Below are 16,835 nucleotides of genomic sequence, written 5' to 3' on the forward strand. Positions count from 1 at the left end.
GAGTTGACCTATTTCTGTCTTTATCTGGTTCCATTCCCTATGTCAAAAACTGTGATGAAGAGGAAAACATGACAGAGACTAACTGAGAAAAAGGAAACCATACCATTGTTTTATAGAATAGAATAGAATAGAATAATCCTTTAATTGTCCCACAAGGGGAAATTTGGTTGTAACAGCAGCCAAAAAGACAAATATACAAACAAACAGTACACAGGACACGGAACAGAAACATACACAATTTTTTCTTACATATTTACATTAAGGACAATGGTTACTATAAACAGAGAGTACTGTACAGTTATTAAATTAAATAAAAATAATTACAGGTAAGAGGCAAACCAGGTTGTAGTGCGAATTGGTTAATTAACTAACTTATTGCAGTTACAGCGCAGATGTAAACATCTATGTTTGTTGGGAGCAGTTCAGATTGTACAGTCTGACAGCTGCAGGGAGGAAGGACCTGCGGAAACGCTCCTTCGTGCATCTAGGATGCAGCAGTCTGTCACTGAAGGAGCTCTGCAGTTCAGCAACATCTACATGCATGGGGTGGGAGACTCTGTCCATCAGAGATGTTATTTTGGCCAGAGTCCTTCTGTCTCCCAACACCTGCACTGGGTCCAGGGTGCATCCCAGAACAGAGCTGGCCTTCCTGATGAAATTATATAACATCACATCTGACATAGTTAAAAAATGTGAAATCAGGACAGAGAGATTGTTGCTAAGTAAATACTATAAGTTGATACCTTATATCTAACATTCTTTCCTCATGAATGAAGTAACACAAGGACAATGGACGGTGGCCTTCAAGTAGAGTTGTTATCACTAATTTGCATTCATAACATCTTTTTATTTAATAAAACCAAGATTATGTTCAGCATTAAACAGGGAATATCAAGAGCTCCTTCATTGTCAGATTGTTTTACTAAATGTTGCCATAGGCCTCACTTGGCTAAATATAACATAAATGACTCACCTATTCACCTTGCAACTCTAATAATGCAATTATGCCCAAAGCATAGTGGCCAAGCAGTGGATTCAAACAAAGCTTTTGTGTATGCTTTTTAACTGTGATAAACATGAAGTAAAATGTGGAAAACTGTGGGTTATATATCAACCCACAGTATACTGATGGCTCTAGAAAAAGCTGTTTATTTTCACACTCTCTGAACATAATCATCAAGTGTTATTCTTTCTGAAAGAGATTCCCGTGTTATAGGTTTCAGTAGTTCCAACGCTTAACTAGTGTCATTTTTAAATGATACGCCAAACACTGATTTGGTTAATACTGTTTAAAGCTTTCACACCTTATATCTGTGTCAGTGGTGCCTCACCATCTCAGTCAAACAAAAACTGGCCAAACCCGAAACTAATCTTGTCATAGATGTCAGAGTCATGACCCAGTTCTTCTTGGTTCTGGGTTCATTCCCTATGCCAAAAACTGGGATGCAAGGCAAAATGTGTCACAGAGGCAGTTATAGGAGGCTAAACAATGAGAAATGGCAGTACTTTCCTCTTAAATGGTCCCTGTGTTTATATGTGTCAAATTTAGTCGAGAAGAAAATAAGCTGCTGCTCTATTCCCGTGTTGTTGCAGTATATTAATGACTAACCTCATATTGTGGATGGATTATCTCAGTCATTCTCCCAACTGAAGTTTGGTCCATTTACAGCATCTGTTTGACTTTGGGACCTGAAGCAGAGTTTGGACCCGGATTACTCCGCGAGGCTCCTGACTACGGTAGCCGTAATGTTCCGACAATCCATCAAGCGGTGAAGCTTCATAGCTTACCAAAGCTATTTGTTATTAACTGGCAGTTAATAACAAGTAGACCTTTTTCCTGTGAGCACCAGATGATACTCAATATATAATTTTTTTTGGTAGACTATGTTGAGACCAAAAAACTCACCTGCCTTCACATTTAGGTTAATCTACCCCATATGGAAAAGATATATATAAATCTTATAAAGTTTGTATCTGTCTTGTGTGAAACTTGTATGAAAAGCATACAAGAGTGAAAACAGATATAAGATCGCTTGAAAAATTATATAAATGAAACTTAATAATAATAATAATAATAATAATAATAATGCATTTTATTTGAGGTCGCCTTTCAGAAACCCAAGGTCACCTTACAAAGAACAAAATTAATAAAAGGAACAATAGTCATAAAATACATAAAATAAGTTAAAATTGCAAAACAGAGCTTGACAACAGATAAAATCAGCACTAAAGCGAATAAACCAGTTTAAACAGATGTGTTTTGAGCTGTGTTTTAAATACGGAAAGGTAGTCAATATTTCTCATGGCTGGAGGTAGAGAGTTCCAGAGCCGGTGAGCAGAGCGACTGAAAGCTCTGTTCCCCATATTAATAAGGTGTGAGGACGGAACAGTAAGGTGAATAGCAGATAATGATTAGCGGTGTGCGGATTGATATTGAAATATCGATTCTTCCGATACTGTAATTTTCTGCTGCTCATTCCTGTGCAATATCCCATCTGCCCCCCCGGTATATTTCCTTTCAAGATTTTCTTATTTAATCACTAGTGTACATGTATTTATATTTATAGATACATATATATTTAGTCATCTTTTCTCTTTTACCACGTCTCTCTAATATTTTGCTCTTTACTATTTTTCTATTTATTTTTTTTATTATTTTATTTTATTTTACTGTACCATGCTGCTGAGTGACTGCTGCTCGTCAAACACATTTCATTGCAATGTTGACCCTGTGCTAACTTGCATATGACAAATAAAACTGAAAACTGATACCAGTAATTTATGTTCTAGAATGATTCTCATATTAAAATATCAATATTTTAGTACTTTGGTAAATGGTAAATGGTCTGTATTTGTATAGCGCTTTACTTTGGGGTAAATTTGTAGTTTTTCATTAACAGGAACACCGTGGAAAGAAACTATATCGTTCCTCTTACGCCTTTCACAGTCATATGCGAAATACGGCTGTATAAATATGTCAGCCCGTATTTTACCTTCACAAACGGCCGAGACATGGTTTGCGATACATGTGTCAAGACAGTGAGGTGTTGTGGCAACACCACTAACCTAGTCAAACACCTCAGAGCAAATCATATCACAGAATATGAGGAGGAGAGGGACAGGTGCTGCTAGGGGAGACAGACGTCTCTTGCAGAGTCCTTTAGTGCTGCAGGCAGGCAACATGCTCAAATAGCGTAAAACTTCAGTTTTTTTATTTCTACATGATAATTCTACATTATTAAACAATAGGAACAAGTAGTCTGATGTCCTATAATCATTATGAAGCTATATTATTACGATTGCATAATACAATTATATATTGTATTATGAAATACAATGAAACATTAAGTTTTTGTACAGATATCGGTATCGGATCAGTATCGTCAATACCACTCTGAATTTTACTTGGTATCTTAGTATCTTGGTTACTTGGATCGGAAAGGAAATCAGTGGTATCGCACATCACTAATGATGATCTAAGAGGGCTGGAAACAGTGGTGATATGGAGCAGGTCACACAAATATGAAGGAGCAGATTTATAGATACACTTGTATGTAAGAAGTAAGATTTTAAAATTTATCCTGGCTTCTATGGGCAACCAGTGAAGCTGCTGAAGAACTGGGGTAATATGAGCTCTTAACAGAGTACGAGTTATGACCCGAGCTGCAGAATTTTGAAGAAGTTGGAGTTTATGAAGGGACCTTTTAGGGAGACCAAATAGGAGGGAATTGCAGTAAACAATACGGGACGTATTAAGACTATGGACAAGGATGGCAGCAGCATGGGGAGTAAGGAAGGGATGGAGTCGGTTAACATTACGTAAGTGGAAGTATGCAGACCGGGTTATGTAATTAATGTGAGACTGGAATGAAAGAGTATTATCAAGTAGAACACACAAACTCTTAACCTGAGGGGAGGGAAGGGTAGGAGAATCTTCAATGTTAATGGAAAAGCTGTGGGATTTGGTCAAGATAGATGGTGTACCAACAAGTAAAACTTCAGTTTTATTACTGTTAAGTTTGATAAAATTGGAGGAGAACCAGGATCTAATCTCAATAAGACAGTTTGAGAGGGAGGTAGGTGGGAGGGATGAATTAGTTTTAGAAGAAATGTAGAGTTGGGTGTCATCGGCATAACAGTGAAAATTTATATTATATTTTCGGTATATATGACCAAAACGGAACATATAAATAATGAATAAAAGAGGCCCTAATACTGAACTCTGGGGCACACCAGCTTGAAACAGGATAGAGACTTGAAGAATGGGATTTAAATTGGATAAACTGAGTGCGGTCTGAGAGATAGGAGGTGAACCAGGCAAGCGGGGTATGACTAATGCCAGTGGATGCTAACCGGTTCAGGAGGATATTGTGAGAAATGGTATCAAACGCCGCACTAAGATCAAGAAGGATGAGGATTGATAGGAGACCAGAATCAGCTGCCATCAGAGGGTCATTGGTAATCCTTAACAGAGCAGTTTCTGTGCTATGATTGGGGCGGAAACCAGATTGAAATTGTTCATAGAGATTATGGTCATTGAGATGTAAATGAAGCTGCGAGGCAACAACTTTTTCAAGAATTTTTGAAATAAAGGGGAGATTTGATATAGGGCAAAGATTATCAAAGTTATTGGGGTCTGCACCAGGCTTTTTGAGAATTGGAATAACAGAAGTATTTTTCAGAGATGAAGGAACAATTCCAGTGTTAAGGGAGGAATGAATAATATTGGTTATGAGAGGTGCTAACGAGGGAAGACAGGCTTTAACTAACACAGTGGGGAGAGGGTCAAGTTGACAGGTGGATGACTTAGATTTTTCTTTTACTACACCTAACTCGATATTTTTTCAGTGTCATTAATGACACAATGTGGGAATGTGAAATCTGTAAATCTTTGGTTAGGGAGAATTTCTAAAGCAGTCTGGAGCACCCAAGGTCAGTTACTCAATGGTAATAGCTTACATACATATAATTTTGAATATTTGACTGTGTTTTGCTCTTTGTTGTGCCTTGACTTCTATCAAAGATGCATAAATCTGGGGAATGGCATTCAAGACTAATGAAAACCTAATGAAAAATGAAAGCCAAGATTCAGTCAAAAATGAGCTCTAATGAATTCCAATGCCAATTATCAAAAGGCTGGAAAAAGTTTTTGATTTACTGTTCTCCTTTTCATAAACTAAAGTTTAGTTTGGATTTTCCATCAATGAGATGGTTGTGCTATGATTAATGCTTACCAGGCTAAAGTAAAACCATTGGTCTTTTCCCTCGTTCTCTCTCTCTCTCTCTCTCTCTCTCTCTCTGTGTTTCCCCTGGGAGAGCAGCGTGCGAGAATTAGGTCTCTCAGCAGACATGTGGGTATTTTTGCTTCGACAGTTTGAGGCTATAGCCAGTAGAATGAGATGGGATAGTGGATGGTATGGTAGCCTCCTGGACTCTATGTTTGTGTGTTTGTGGCTGTGTGTTTCTAAGACAGACACAGAGAAGAAAGAGAGAGAGAGAGAGAACGAGGCAGAGGTAGAGCAACAATGTGTGCCACAACACACGCTTTTGGAGAGGGCACCATCTGGCCATGCGCTCCAAAAGTCATTCAGCACAAATGCTAGGAAAATAGTGGTTGTGGTACATATTATAAATTATAAATAAAATTTGTTCTTGAAATTCTGTTTATTTGCTTATTGTTAAGCAAGCTGACCAACTTTTGTTAGCTGAATCAGAAAACTGCTCATGCCTTCTTTCCACACAGTGATGCGTTAAGTTAGCTTTACAAGATAATGCAATGTAAACAACACTGCATAAAGGAACCTGGGCATTAAATTGCAGAACATACTTGCTCCAGAATGCCTGCCATATTGGACTTTTTAGATTTCCAGGCCAGACTGCTCTTTTGCCTGTGTGGTTTTGTCTAGGCTACTTAGCCTATGTGGCCTCGTTCAAGCTGTGGTGACTTATGCTGCTCTGCTGATGTGCTTAGGCCAGGCTACTTCACAGATGCTGCATGGAGTAAACCATTTTAACTGGTCTTCATTGGTCTTACACTGTGGGATTCTTAATTTATTATTTGTTCTATGTTTTCTCTGATATCCCAAAAAGTTGATTAAGTTGAATAAGTTCATCTGGATGTTGCATTTTGAGTGGGAGAAATGTTTTGTTACTCATCCAAGTAACTTCTTCAGCCTCAGCTGACTGCAGGTTTCCTCAACCTTATAAACAGTACATATACATATTGACTGAAACTACCACCACCACTCTGGCTATGAGGCCAGAGGCAGACAAGGGTAGGTGCATGGTTTTGCAAAACCAGAAAGACTGTCATGAGAATATTTTGTCACTGCTCAGTGACAAAAATACTTGAAATAAGACCCAGGAAGTGGTTACAGGAAGAGGGTGATAGATTGTCTTAAGCAGTTACAACAAGACAATGGTATTGACTGGACCTCATACGACAGGCTATACCCAGTGGAAGCTACACCAAGTCTGTATCGTTTACCAAAGATACATAAACTTGGCTTACCTTTAAGATCATTTGCCTAAATGATCAACTTGGTCACCTATAACATCTCAAAGATGGTAGGCAGCTCTAAAAACCATATCCAGAACACCACTGGATTTTGTTGAGAAGCTGAGAGGTGGCATTATTGAGACAGATGAAACAATGGTCTTGTATGATGTTACATTTCTCTTCACTTCACTGACCAAGTGTGTTTGCTCTTGGAACTGTGTCTTCCTTCCACCTATTTCACATACAAGGGTCAGAACTACAGGCAGAAACATGGGTGTGCTTGTCATAAGCTGTGTGCGGCATGCAGGAATGGAGGACCCAAAATGGAGACTCCAAGGCAGAACTAAACTCAAACCTCAGCTTTATTGCTGGAATCCAGGATAACAAAACAAACTGGAAAATATGTGAACTAAACAGGTAAGCAGGCAGAACACACACAGCGGGAAATGAGGAAGAACGCGATGCTGAACAGAGGGAGATGTAGACACTAAAGAGACAAGAGTGAAACGGGGCAAAGAGAAAACACCTGGGAAACACGGCTGGTAACAAATCAGACAGATGAGACGGTGGAGAAGCAAAACAGAACACAACGCACACTGAAAGGAGACTATCTCCTACAGGGAACGCAAACACTGAGATGCAGACTGACTAGGTACAGGCAACAGCGGGAGGGACAGAGACATGGCTGGGGATCAAGGGAGTAAATATAGTGACAAGTCTATACGTGGGCAAGACTTAGATGACCTACCAACATGACCAGATGGTACAGATAACTAAACTAGGAACAAGTCACACAGAAAAAACCATCATGAATAAAGAAAAAAAAGACTAAAAAACCATAAACACAACAACACTGAGTCGACAACCCAGGTACCCTAACAGTGTTATGGGTTCTTCCCCAGTTTCACCCCTTGTGGCCAACTCGTACATGGAAGAAGTAAAAAAGAGGGCTGTGTTATCCTACCCTGGAACACCACCAAGTGATTGGTTCAGGGATGAAAATCCAATCTCAGAACGTACCAAAATTCACTGATCACGTCAACGTGGTGAACCAACACATCACGTTCACCAGAGAGAAAATGAAAATTGACAGTTTAGCCTTCTTGGACTGGGAATTTTCCATCAGTAATGGGAGGCATTTAAAATGTGATGTGTACTGTGTATAGGAATTTCTTTTATTTATGTATTAATCACATTATTTTATTGTATGATGCCTTGGTGCCACTGGATTTTAGCATGTCTCACACTCATACAGTTAAACAGATGGTGGGGGTCTGGTAAGGAAGTTGGGGGAAGCAGACAACTCCACAGGAAGAATCTTTTGTCTCTTTGAGGACTCTGGCAGGTAGCAAGGAAATGTGAACCTTAAGGTGTGAAACAGCTGTGTACTGCCTTTTGTTCCTGAAGAAGGTATTTAACTGAGAGCCATGCTAGGCTCAGGAAGACTCTGCTGACTGTCTGCCCCGCGATCATGCAGGCTGTCCACCAAGCTGGGTTTTTCTGTTCTTTGTGTTTTGATTAAAGACTGTTAGCTACCGCTCACCGCTTGTCTGCAGGCTTTATTTAATGGAAAACTTCCACAACAACTGTCAAACAACACATTTGGATCGGTATTTAAGGTTTGACTTTTATCATCCACTGGAGCACAAACTGTGTGTCATCAGGATGCTACAACACAGAGCGAACACCGACCCCACAGAGAGAGCATCCAGGGAAGCAGAAGAACATCACATCAAGAAGGCTATGAGTAAATGTGATTATCCCATTTGTCAAAGCTGGGAAGGCACCTAAAGAAAGCTCCAGGAGAGAAGAAGGACAAATGCTTCCTAAGTGAAAACCCTTAGTGATCGCTTATATGTCAAGAGTACGGTAACAGCTGAGATGCATTTCCTTTAAACACAACATCTCTGTTGCTTTCAAACCCCAAAATATGTTCTGTCAAAATTTGGTCCACCCCAAGGATCAGGCCCCCTGGCACAGAGTAATATAGTGTATGCTGCTAAGTGCCAGTAGGATTGTCTTGAGTTATATGTCAGGGAAACCAAACAACTCCTGGCTAAGTGGATGGGCAACACAGAAGAGCTAACTCATCAGGGCAGGACTCCACAGTCTATTTACACCTACAGGCCAGTGGACACTCTTTCAATGATGAGGATGTACACATCCTGGACAGGGAGGAATGCTGGATTTAGTGGGAAGTTAAGGAGACTATTTATGTGAAAAGGGAAAGACCATCTCTGAATCAAGGAGGGGCCTAAGGGTACATCTTTCACCATCTTTCAATGCTGTGAGTGCAATCATTCCTGAGCTCTCTGTGAATGCTACCCATGGCCGTAGATCAATGGAAGTGAGAGTCTTTGATCAGTGGTTGTTGATCAGTGGTCATGACAATTTGCATATTAATGATCAAGAAACTGATCTCACGGTCCACTATTCATTCAGTGGTCCTAGTTTCAGTCATTATGCAGATGTACTGTTTATAAGGTTTCTCATGGCTCCTTGCATGCAACACCATTGTGACTGAATGGTGGTGGGCACTTGACTCTTTTGACAGATTGTGGAGCTTTGGGGTTGCACCGCAAGTTCATATGTCAACACACTGCAGGGAGAATAAAAATAAAAAAAACACACCATAAGTATCCTGCCTGTTTCTGCCTGAACAATGACAAAGGAATTCTGTTTTACTCTATTCTATTCTTTTCATCAAAGTTTTTTTAGTATTTAGCATTTAAACGATTGAATACACAATCTTTTTTTACATTAACGGTTTTGCTTTTTTGTAATGGTTTGAACATATGTGTTCTTATAATGATGAAGCTCATTATTTATAAAGTATATGTGTGTCAAGGATTCTTCATCAACCGACGGTAATGGAACTGACGTTAATGTGAATTATGTCTATCTGGCTTGTAAAAGGATGGATCTCCTTGTACCTCCAGAACTGCCTTGGATTTTCATGGCACTGATGTAGCATTTGTACAAAGCTCAGGCAGACCTAAAGTGCCCAAAACAAACCAAGGAAATATCCCCCACTCCATAACGTTTCTCACACTAAAAACATTGCGTCTAGATGTAAAGAGACAACTTTTTGGGAATCCCCAACATCATTAAATGACCACCAGGTTTTTTTTTTAATCTAATGGTACAATGGACAGATAAAAATTCAAAAGTAGAAAATTACAGTGTGCACAAAGATAATACTGATAATGTGGATTATATAAGCTTAATTTCCATTTTGACAATACTTTAGACAGAAGACAGGTTGGCCTGACAAGATATTATACCAGGGCTGGATTAGACATGTAATCTGGCATACTGGGCATTTTGGGCAACAACTAGTAACCATGACTCACAGTCACAAGAGGCTCCTGCTGCTAGCACCAGCTGTGAAGAAGTGAACAATAGATGGAGGGATATAATTAGGAAGGGAGAGATTCGGTGATTCAGGTAAAATGAAGGGCTATTTTCACCATGAGCCACTGCTAAAAGCTAAAGTAGGGGTGTCAAACCTCCACGGCAACTGTGCAGGAATAAAATATAAATCGTAAGACAGCAGAAATAAATAACAAACGGGAGAAATATATACAATCAATAGGAATATATACAGAACAAGAGAAAGGCACACAATAGAAAAGCCTCACATTGCGGAGCAAAGTGCTTGGAAGAAAGACTTGGTCTCAAGGACTTGAGAACTAGGAGTTAAGACTGACTGAAGCTAATGTGAAGCTAGTATGACAAGCAGCTGTTGACTACCAAACCAGACACAATAGTGGTTGACAAGGAGCAGAAGAGGGCTGTTGTGACAGCTTTGACAATCTCAGCTGACAGTAACATCCAAAACAAGGAGCATGAGAAGATGCACGGAAGCCTCCAACTCCCATGCCTCTGGTAGAGGAACTGAGCATCAGGGTGACACACACCATCCCTGGTTGTGAAATGGAAATCTAATTTACATAAGCCTGCCTTTTATGCACCATTGTGATCTCTGTGTTGATTTGTGGCTTCTGACATTACATGACATGAAGTGAGGACACAGTCTTCAGTAAACAAGGCTTTGATATCTTCTTTCTGTTATATTTTAAAGATCAGCATTTTCTTTTTCTTTTTACTCTTAAGACAGAGGTAGAGACTTTTAAAGTTGGAGTGTTTGTTATTTTATTGTGAAACTACCCACATGTTCTGTGCCCTCTTCTTCTGCTCTGTCCAGTTGCTTCTGTCAAAAGATATGGCCAGTCTCTTTTTATTTCTTGGATTTCTCTTAATACCATTTTGCCAAAGTACCTTTTCAGTTTACTCATAAAACTTAATCTCCTGGCAAACATGTCATTTATGCCACCAATCCCTACCCACCTTTTTTTTAAGACTTTGCAGACTCGTAAGCCTCTAAAATGCCACCACCAGTGTTGCTTTGGCCAGCAAGTCAAACCACTGAATCCAACAAACATCTTGAGTGTAACAAGGACACACAAGTGGCATCTCACAAAAAAGAAAAAAAAATATTGTATCATGCCCTGGGATGATAATGCATTCACTTGGCGTGTATTTTACAGACACAGAGCAGAGGGTTTCTTCTGTGGAATCACAAGCATTGGCTTCAATGAGCACTAACCGCTCTGACAACCACATTTAAGACAGAAATTGACGTAAACACCCCTGGTGGGATTCAGGCATCAATCTTTCTCAGGTCATTGTCTCTTTATCCTGGCATTCATGCATTTTCCCCTGCTGGCCTTCTGCCTTTGGTTAGTTCTGGTTCTGTTAGGTTTTTGTTAGCTTATTGGAATTATTTGGCAACTGTGTGGCATGATTGATTGTTTTCAGTGATACAGTTAAGTACCTTCTCCATTAACAGCCTGCCAGCTTGCCTCTGTTTTCAGCCACTTTATAAGTTGAAAATGTTACATGTACACTCTGTAGTGTAGAATACTGTATGTGTGGTTTTCTATATCTAGGAACGTGGAAGAAGCAGAAGCATAGACTAGCGAAATGTCGTGACAAGGGCAGACAAAACAGTGTCCAGTTAAATCATTATTCATTATCTAATTATGTAAGCACTTTACAATAAACTTTGCATCACCACAGGCAGGCTACTGGTTTCCTGTAATGCTGTCAGACGTTTCAGTAACAGTGACAATATTCGTACTACGTTTTACAGTAAGATATAAAGCTATAAAGATGTTACAAAGCTGTAATGTTCTCGCCAGACAATGACACCTACACTTGCTCTGTTTCATTCAGATTGTGTGTGAGAGAACAAAATGTCGACATCTGTTTTATATTTGGATGCTCTTTTGTCCTGAACTTCATCCGCACTGTTGGGCCAATCACTCAGATGTGACCACATTAAAGTGCTGCTCAGTGGCCAGCACACACAAGCACACAAAGAGAGAGGGAGAGAGTTCATAAACTTAGAAAGAATTCATTGAAGCAAACCCCAATGTGACATTTAACTTCTTCTCTGGCCCTGTATATTTGCAGTGACTAATCCTGTGAGAGTCCACTTTACAACAGAAACTTATAATACCTGATATAAAAAGATCTACATGGAGTTTAGCTTGATTTCCACGAAGAATTTCATGTGTACTGCCAAAGAATATTGAAAAAAGAAACAATGTTCTGTGGTTCTGAATATTTCAAATTCAATATAAACATTAATGGATCTTCTCAAAGGATTTTTTCTTTGTTGTTTTTAAAGTCAAAGATCTCCCCAGCCACTGTTTCTTAAAACCTAGGTCAGGGTACATTCTCACCCCGGAAACACACTCAAATTTCAAACAAGGCCAGGCATTGAACTACAAGACTTTGAAAGAGAATGTTGCTGTGGACTCCTTTTTTCAGACTCCTTATATCTTTAGCCTCTTACTGTAGGCAATCAAGACCTCTTATTATGTTCAATGGATCTGTGAGCCACTGCATAAAGTATTAATTTTCCATCCATCCATTTGCAGGAGTCACCAGACTAATGAGAGATGCAAAGACCTCTCTCCCCTGCCAAAAGCTCTTCTAGGTCAATAACATAATCTGTATCCCACAATGGCCATTGACAATGGGTGCAATACACTGCACTCCTGGAGCACCCCCCACAGGATACTCTGAGGGAGTCAGTGAAATGCCCTCTCCAAGTCCACAAAATACATTTAGACTTGCTGGGAAAATATCACCTCAAGTATCCTTGAGGTCTAAACAGATTGTCCAGTGGTTCACAACCAGCCAGAAAGCGGCATTGTTCTTTCTGATTAACACGTAAACTTTCCTCTTTTGTGCCCCACCCTAGACTTTCCCGTGGAAGTTGAAGAGTGTGATTCAGTTGATGCACCCCTTCTGGATTGCATTCTTAAAAAAGGGGACTTGAACCCCAGTTTACCAACCAGAGCCATTGGTGCAGGGATGCCAGGAAAACCAGGATGATTCAACAAAATACAGAGCATTGTGAATATTATCCACCAATGGGATTGAATGCTATGAAGTGAATACTATACTATGAATAAATTAAAATGCTATGTACTATACTATATATATATATGTATATATGTATACATAGCGTTCTTTCCAAGTATTAATAACATGCATGTGGACTTTAAACAATGTCTGTTCTTTTCATAAAAATATTTCAGTGCAAAGCATGCAGTACTTCTGCAAGTACTGAGCACGTGAAAAGATATAAAATATAGAACAACAGCTATTTTGTGTCTCTAGTACAGCAGTGAGTACATAGATATACTACACAAAGCTAGATGTGAAACTTACAAAGAGTGTAGGTCTTTTTTATTACTTAATAATAATAAAAACAGCTACCATTAGAGAACACAATAGTTTAACAACATTTGTCACTAAGAATATTTTCAACATAGGACATATTCTTAATGACAAACACTTCTGTGTAAAGTAAGCTGTTTTTCCCAGCCAACATCAGACTCAAACAGAAAACAAAAAAACATATACAGACTTCCATGGTAATGAATATTGTGCATACTGATTTTAGATTTTCTTATAGGTGATGATAATAATAAAGAAATACATTGTATGATTGTATTGTATGATACAAAATATCAAACTAAATCATGCTATCATGTGGCACATAAATCTCAGATGGGTTTTTTTTTTTCCTCTCCATTTTTTTACCCACATTTTACCCTCTTTTGTCAATCTGTCCTTGTTAGTAAGTATAAATATAAGACAAGATAGAACTTGTAGGTGCCTAAAGGAAATCTGTCAGTCATGTAGTAACACTGACAGGCTCATAGGCAAATGGGTATAGCAGCACGGAGACAGACGGACATGAAAGAATGCAGCAGGTTGGCCAAATAAGCAGGCTATCAGGTAGAAAGACTGGCAGGCGGGTGGTCTGGTTGGCAGGCTGCCAAGTTGTGGTGTATGTGGACAGTGAGAAAGGCAGACCAGTGACATATTGGACACACTGACTCCCAAGCAGTCAGGGAGACTGGCATGAGGAGAGACAGCTAGATAGATAGACAGACAGATAGATAGGGAATTATTTGACTGTGCCTTCCACCATCCCTTGTGGTTCACAAAGGACATGAGGTATGTCACTGAAACCCCTGATGACAAGCAGAGAAACGGTAATGGAAAGTTTCAAAAGGTGAAGGCTGAAAAAGAAGGAAAGTTTTTGAGGGACACAAAACTTTTTTTTAAAACTTTTCTTTTTTTTTTTAACAATGCAATAACCCATTAGCTTTTAAAACTGTCAGTTTAAATGCCCAACCATTATCTTATTTTCATGAATATTTTGCATATTTACATGTTATTTAAGCAGTCCTGCTAATCAACCCTTTGATAGGAATGTTTGGTTATAAGTTGCTAAAGCACTGAAAAAATACTTGACATATGATTATTGCTGTCATGTATTGTTAAGCATTTATGAAATAAAGACACCCCTTTGCTGTTGTGGGAGCATCCTTTTGTCTAGTCATTGGCAGCAGTTTACTACAATACTCTTTATTGTCTCTGATGATTGATGTTGTCGTTGAGGTCAGTTTATTATTCAGTGATAACCTTAAAATGTTACCCGAATTCATACTCATACTTTTGCTTTCTCGATCAGTGTCCCTAGAGTGATGACATTGCTTGACAGTGCACTCACCCACTGACCTTTATAAACATTAACAGACCTACCATACATTTCTAACTGAGAGAAAATATATTTTTTAATAAATGGAATTATAATACACCAAATAGATTTAATAGCAGTACACCGGGTAAAGAAACAAAAACCTCAACCAAAGCATTTTTTCTGGTAAATTTAAATCTTGTTTTCATATCTTAACTGATAGTTATGATTTAGCACTACAATACTGTTGCTTCAACATCCATAAACGCTTTGTATGTCATGGTCCCCTGGTCTTCCTGTGCCAACTTTCTGTTTTCTAGTTGTTTCTCTTCCCTGTTCTTTCTCTCTATCTGTCTCCCACCTCTCTCAGTGTATGTGTACGCATGTGTGTCTGTTTCAGGGGCGAGTTTCCTCCAGGAGCACCTGCCCTCCTGATCTGTACAACTGGAGTTGTCATCAATTTTCTCACCTGCGCACAACTGTTCGTTTCCTGTCTGCTACTTAAGGCTGAGGAAATCCCTCAGTTGATGCCAGATGTTGTACTAACAGTGTTATCCCCCCAACACACGAACAAACACACACACACACAAAACCCTGACAAGGATAAGCAGAAGAGGATGAATGGATGAATGGATGGATGCTTCCAGTCTTTGGAGACTTTGAGAGATTATAGTGGAGATAAATATATGGACTTATCTGCCTGTTACCTCATTCCCCAAAACAGCTTTATGAACTTGTTTACTTCCAGTGCTCACATTAAACCTGTTGAGCATTTTTTTTCATGTTCGGGTCTTAGCCTTGACATCGCGACCTCATGTCTTTGTGTTATACAGATTACATTTTTATTATTTACTGTCATTCTTTGCCCTTCCTGTGACATGATACTTGTCAAACCCAAGCATATCAATGTCCATGTTTTGCTGTAACATTCAAAGTGGAAGCTCTAACTAGTAGTCTCATTAGCACTGATCTCCAAAGTGTATGTTAGTGCTGCTGTACTGTGAAAAACTCTGGCCATCCATGTCCAGTGAGATGAATGAAGGGTTTGTAGTGGCCTTATGCCAGTCTTTTTGACAGTAGCTGACAGTCTGAAAGGGTGAATGATGGCTACTCATGAAGAAGAATGGCAGTTTTACAGTCCACCAGATGCTCTCACTTTTTTTCTATTCTCCTATCTATTTTTGTGTGTCCAATATGTGTCTGTCTATGGGTGCGCACTGCCTAAGGCTTGTGTGTATTTTATTTATCGTTATAGAATGGTGACTGGTCTGGAAAACCAAGGGAAAACACATCAGGCAAAACATTTCCATCATGTCCCACTAACACGTCTGTAACTCCAGAAGTAACTCTTGATAGATGTTTTTTTCTTTGTTGACACCAGTGTGTGTTGGTGTCAGTTATTTTAATATAACATGGCGTCAGACAGGCACTGAACTGTGCAGAAATTGGGAAACACATTTACAATATGAATAGGAAGGTTCTCTGCACTCCAAGATTCAACATTTTTTGCTATGAACATCACTATTTATTAATATTGCATATGTGCAGAAAGCATGAATGTCCCCAGAGCTCAGTTTAGTCTGGAGTAATCCACCATGACATGCGTGGTAAATCTCTACAGGATTGTCAAATAGGGAGGTTTGCTTGTCTAATACCATGACAAGACACTTTCAAAAATGACTGCAAAAACAAAAAATACAGTTGCGCCTACACAAATAGACTTAATGATTATCAATTTTAGCTAACTTATCCTGCTTTACTCGGAGAGGATCTACTGAATAATTTTAATAAGACTTGCTACAGCCTTTAAAATACCTGCACACATTTGAAGTATCCTTTCTCTAAAGTGACTTTAATGTATCATAAATATAATCAGCAGTCGTGTTATGAGAGAAGGATTCCAGCGACCCGATATCGTCGCTGATTTTAGTGACGTTTCATTGCGTAAACTTTTTTTTTTTTTTTTTTTTTGCCTTGTGCTGCAACCACAGCTACTGTAACGATAAATCAGCAGTCCACAACAATCATCCTCCTCCTTGCAGAGATACAAGAACTTTGCAAGTGCATCCCAGTCGTCTTCGTGAGCTGTGGCTTGGTTTGCCGCTCACAACACGGGCTTGTGTTGCCCGCTGGAGGCGAGGCGGGGGAAGGCACGCAAGTGGATGAGAAAAATGAAGCTTTCTGTGCTTCTCTGTCTCTCTCCCCCGCCTGCTGTAGATAGTCGTGGCCACCCTCTGCGTCTCCACAGCAGTGAGAGGAGGTATTGGC

This window comes from Neolamprologus brichardi, chromosome 14 (assembly GCF_056152115.1).
Source record: "Neolamprologus brichardi isolate AB-2024 chromosome 14, ASM5615211v1, whole genome shotgun sequence".
NCBI lineage: Eukaryota > Metazoa > Chordata > Actinopteri > Cichliformes > Cichlidae > Neolamprologus > Neolamprologus brichardi.